At 41.2% G+C, this 5,744-nt stretch overlaps 1 non-coding gene across 1 annotated transcript; it reads left to right on the top strand.

Annotated features, from left to right (window-relative positions):
- TRNAK-CUU (transfer RNA lysine (anticodon CUU)) lies at positions 1-73 on the top strand. Its single transcript has one exon. It is a non-coding gene; the product is annotated as a tRNA-Lys (tRNA).
- Positions 74-5,744: the final 5,671 nt, after the last annotated feature.

Below are 5,744 nucleotides of genomic sequence, written 5' to 3'. Positions count from 1 at the left end.
GCTGTGGTAGCTCAGTGGTTAGAGCATCGAACGCTTTATTCGAAGGTCGCAGGTTCGATTCCTGCCCACGGCTGGTTACTTTTTCATCCACTTTTCTTTCTTCCTATTTACATTCCATTGGTTCTAATAACTTCCCCTGTACATTTCTTGCCATTACTGTCTGTTAGATCTCATTATTATTGTGTTAAAACACGGAAAAACGAGCCCTTAGGTATACACTTCTTTCCCTTATTTCATTGAACGAGTGTCTCGTACTGGCAGAATTGGTGTGTTTAGGCTGTATAAGAGGGAAAATTAGTCAGCTGCCACTCATAATAGGTTCACGTGCTACGTGACGCCAAACATGCGAATAAGAGTGTTTTTGCATTCGTTGTTTGGCTTATAGATGGCGCCGACTGTCACTCCTACTTTTAAATTCACATATAAAGTAAAAAAAAGTGGATGGAGGGAAGGCCGCTGTGGTAGCTCAGTGCTTAGAGCATCGAACGCGTTACCCGAAGGTCGTAGGTTCATTTCCTGCCCACGGCTGGTTATTTTTTCATCCACTTTGCTTTTTTCTTATTTACATTTCATTGGTTCCAATAACTTCCCCTGTACATTCCTCGGCATTACTGTCTGTTAGATCTCAATAATACTGTGTTAAAACACGGAAAAACGAGCCCTTAGGGGTACACTTCTTCCCCTTATGTCAATGAACGAGGGTCTCGTATTGGCAGACTTGGTGTGTTTAGGTTGTATAAGAGGGACAATTATTCAGCTGCCTGCTCATAATAAGTTCACGTGCTACGTGACGCCAAGCATGCGCATAGGAGTGTTTTCACATTCGTCGTTTGGCCTATAGATGGCGCTGACTGTCACTTCTTCTAAAATCACATATAAATTAAAAAAAAGCCGCTGTGGTAGCTCAGTGGTTAGAGCATCGAACGCGTTACTCGAAGGTCGTAGGTTCGATTCCTGCCCACGACTGGTTATTTTTTTCATCCACTTTTCTTTTTTCTTATTTACATTTCATTGGTTCCAATAACTTCCCCTGTACATTCCTCGGCATTACTGTCTGTTAGATCTCAATAATATTGTGTTAAAACACGGAAAAACGAGCCCTTAGGTATACACTTCTTTCCGTTATTTCATTGAACAAGGGTCTCGTACTCGCTGAATTGGTGTGTTTAGGTTGTATAAGAGGGACAAATAATCAGCTGCCCGCTGATAATAAGTTCACGTGCTACGTGATGCCAAACATGCGCATAAGAGTGTTTTCACATTCGTCGTTTGGCTTATAGATGGCGCTGACTGTCGCTCCTACTTCCAAATTCACATATAAACTAAAAAAAGTGGATGAAGGGAAGGCCGCTGTGGTAGCTCAGTGGTTAGACCATCGAACGCATTATTTGAAGGGCGTAGGTTCGATTTCTGCCCACGGCTGGTTATTTTTCCATCCACTTTTCTTTCTTCTTATTTACATTCCATTGGTTCTAATAACTTCCCCTGTACACTCCTTGGCATGACTGTCTGTTAGATCTCATTAATATTGTGTTAAAACACGTAAAAACGAGCCCTTAGGTATACACTTCTTTCCCTTATTTCATTGAACGAGGGTCTCGTATTGGCAGACTCTGTGTGTTTAGGTTGTATAAGAGGGACAATTAATCAGCTGCCCGCTCATAATAAGTTTATGTGCTACATGACGTCAAACATGCGCATAAGAGTGTTTTCACATTCGTCGTTTGGCCTATAGATGGCGCTGACTGTTACTGCTTCTTCTAAGTTCACATATAAACTAAAAAAAGTGTATGGAAGGAAGGCCGTTGTGGTAGCTCAGTGGTTAGAGCTACGAACGCGTTATTCGAAGGTCGCAGGTTCGATTCCTGCCCACGGCTGGTTACTTTTTCATCCACTTTTCTTTCTTCCTATTTACATTCCATTGGTTCTAATAACTTCCCCTGTACATTCCTTGGCATTACTGTCTTAGATCTCATTAATATTGTGTTAAAACACGGAAAAACGAGCCCTTAGGTATACACTTTTTTCCCTTATTTCATTGAACGAGGGTCTCGTACTGGCAGACTTGGTGTCTTTAGGTTGTATAAGAGGGACAATTATTCAGCTGCCCGCTCATAATAAGTTCACGTGCTACGTGACGCCAAACATGCGAATAAGAGTGTTTTCACAATTGTCGTTTTGCTTATAGATGGTGCTGACTGTAACTCCTACTTGTAAATTCACAGATAAACTCAAAAAAGTAGATGGAGGGAAGGCCGCTGTGGTAGCTAACTGATTAGAGCATCGAACACGTTATTCCAAGGTGTTAGGTTCGATTCCTGCCCACGGCTGGTTATTTTTTCATCCACTTTTCTTTCTTCTCATTTACATTCCATTGGTTCTAATACCTTCCCCTGTACATTCCTTGGCATTACTATCTGTTAGATCTCATAAATAGTGTGTAAAAACACGGAAAAACGCGCCCTTACGTATAAACTTCTTTCCCTATTTCATTGAATGAGGGTCTCGTACTGGTGGACTTGGTGTGTTTAGGTTGTATAAGAGGGACAATTAATCAGCTGCCCGCTCATAATAAGTTCACGTGCCACGTGACGCCAAACATGCGCATAAGAGTGTTTCACATTGTCGTTTGTCTTATAGATGGCGCTGACTGTCACTACTACTTCTAAATTCACATATAAACTCAAAAAAGTAGATGGAGGGAAGGCCGCTGTAGTAGCTCAGTGGTTAGAGCATCTAACGCGTTATTCGAAGGTCGTAGGATCGATATCTGCCCACGGCTGGTTATTTATTCATCCACTTTTCTTTCTTCCTATGTACAATCCATTGGTTCTAATAACTTCCCCTGTACATTCCTTGGCATGACTGTCTGTAGATCTCATTAATATTGTGTTAAAACACGAAAAAAACGAGTCCTTAGGTATACACTTCTTTCCCTTATTTCCTTGAACGAGGGTCTCATACTGGCAGACTTGGTGTGTTTAGGTTGTATAAGAGGGACAATTATTCAGCTGCCCGCTCAAAATAAGTTCACGTGCTACGTGACGCCAAACATGCGCAAACGAGTGTTTTCACATTCTTCGTTTGGCTTATGGATACCGCTGACTGTCACTACTACTTCTAAATTCACATATAAACTAAAAAAAAGTGGATGGAGGGAAGGCTGCTGTGGTAGATCAGTGGTTAGAGCATCGAACGCGTTATTCGAAGGTCATAGGTTCGATTCCTGCCCACGGCTGTTTATTTTTTCATCCAATTTTCTTTCTTCTTATTTACATTCCATTGGTTCTAATAATTTCCTTGTACATTCCTTGGCATTACTGTCTGTTAGATCTCATTATTATTGTGTTAAAACACGGAAAAACGAGCCCTTAGAAATACCCTTCTTTCCCTTATTTCATTGAACGAGTGTCTCGTACTGGCAGAATTGGTGTGTTTAGGTTGTATAAGAGGGACAATTAGTCAGCAGCCCGCTCATAATAAGTTCACGTGCTACGTGACGTCAAACATACGAATAAGAGTGTTTTCACAATCGTTGTTTGGCTTATAGATGGCGCCGACTGTCACTCCTACTTCTAAATTCACATATAAACTAAAAAAAGTAGACGGAGGGAAGGCCGCTGTGGTAGCTCAGTGGTTAGAGCATCGAACGCGTTATCCGAAGGTCGTAGGTTCAATTCCTGCCCACGGCTGGTTAATTTTTCATCCACTCTTCTTTTTTCTTATTTACATTTCATTGGTTCCAATAACTTCCCCTGTACATTCCTTGGCATTACTGTCTGTTAGATCTCATTATTATTGTGTTAAACACGGAAAAAACGAGCCCTTAGGTGTACACTTCTTCCCCTTATGTCAATGAACGAGGGTCTCGTACTGGACCACTTGGTGTGTTTAGGTTGTATAAGAGGGACAATTATTCAGCTGCCCGCTCATAATAAGTTCACGTGCTACGTGACGCCAAACATGTGCATAAGTGTCTTTTCACATTCGTCGTTTGGCTCATAGATGGCGCTGACTGTCACTCCTACTTCTATATTCACATAGAAACTCAAAAAAGTGGATGGAGGGAAGGCCGCTGTGGTAGCTCAGTGGTTAGAGCATCGAACGCGTTATTCGAAGGTCATAGGTTCGATTCCTGCCCACGGCTGTTTATTTTTTCATCCAATTTTCTTTGTTCTTATTTACATTCCATTGGTTCTAATAACTTCCCCTGTACATTCCTTGGCATTACTGTCTGTTAGATCTCATTAAGATTGTGCTAAAACACGGAAAAACGAGCCCTTAGAAATACACTTCTTTCCCTTATTTCATTGAACGAGTGTCTCGTACTGGCAGACTTGGTGTCTTTAGGTTGTATAAGAGGGACAATTATACAGCTGCCCGCTCATAATAAGTTCACGTGCTACGTGACGCCAAACATGCGAATAAGAGTGTTTTCACAATTGTCGTTTTGCTTATAGATGGTGCTGACTGTCACTCCTACTTCTAAATTCACAGATAAACTCAAAAAAGTAGATGGAGGGAAGGCCGCTGTGGTAGCTAACTGATTAGAGCATCGAACACGTTATTCCAAGGTGTTAGGTTCGATTCCTGCCCACGGCTGGTTACTTTTTCATCCACTTTTCTTTCTTCCTATTTACATTCCATTGGTTCTAATAACTTCCCCTGTACATTTCTTGCCATTACTGTCTGTTAGATCTCATTAAGATTGTGTTAAAACACGGAAAAAAGAGCCCTTAGGTATACACTTTCCCTTATTTCATTGAACGAGTGTCTCGTACTGGCAGAATTGGTGTGTTTAGGTTGTATAAGAGGGACAATTAGTCAGCTGCCCGCTCATAATAAGTTCACGTGCTACGTGACGCCAAACATGCGCATAAGAGTGTTTTCACAATCGTCGTTTTGCATATAGATAGTGCTGACTGTCACTACTACTTCTAAATTCACAGATAAACTCAAAAAAGTAGATGGAGGGAAGGCCGCTGTGGTAGCTAACTGATTAGAGCATCGAACGCGTTATTCAAAGGTCATAAATTTGATTCCTGCTTACGGCTGGTTATTTTTTCATCCACTTATGTTTCTTCTTATTTACATTCCATTGGTTCTAATAACTTCCCCTGTACATTCCTTGGCATTACTATTTGTTGGATCTCATTAATAGTGTGTAAAAACACGGAAAAACGAGCCCTTAGGTATAAACTTCTTTCCCTTATTTCATTGAACGAGGGTCTCGTACTGGCAGACTTGGTGTGTTTAGGTTGTATAAGAGGGACAATTATTCAGCTGCCCGCTCATAATAAGTTCACGTGCTACGTGACGCCAAACATGCGCATAAGAGTGTTTTCACAATTGTCGTTTTGCTTATAGATGGTGCTGACTGTCACTCCTACTTCTAAATTCACAGATAAACTCAAAAAAGTAGATGGAGGGAAGGCCGCTGTGGTAGCTAACTGATTAGAGCATCGAACACGTTATTCCAAGGTGTTAGGTTCGATTCCTGCCCACGGCTGGTTACATTTTCATCCACTTTTCTTTCTTCCTATTTACATTCCATTGGTTCTAATAACTTCCCCTGTACATTTCTTGCCATTACTGTCTGTTAGATCTCATTAAGATTGTGTTAAAACACAGAAAAAAGAGCCCTTAGGTATACACTTCTTTCCCTTATTTCATTGAACGAGTGTCTCGTACTGGCAGAATTGGTGTGTTTAGGTTGTATAAGAGGGACAATTAGTCAGCTGCCC

Source organism: Rhipicephalus microplus, chromosome 1, assembly GCF_043290135.1.
Source record: "Rhipicephalus microplus isolate Deutch F79 chromosome 1, USDA_Rmic, whole genome shotgun sequence".
Taxonomy (NCBI): domain Eukaryota; kingdom Metazoa; phylum Arthropoda; class Arachnida; order Ixodida; family Ixodidae; genus Rhipicephalus; species Rhipicephalus microplus.
This window is presented reverse-complemented; position numbering and strand designations above follow the sequence as displayed.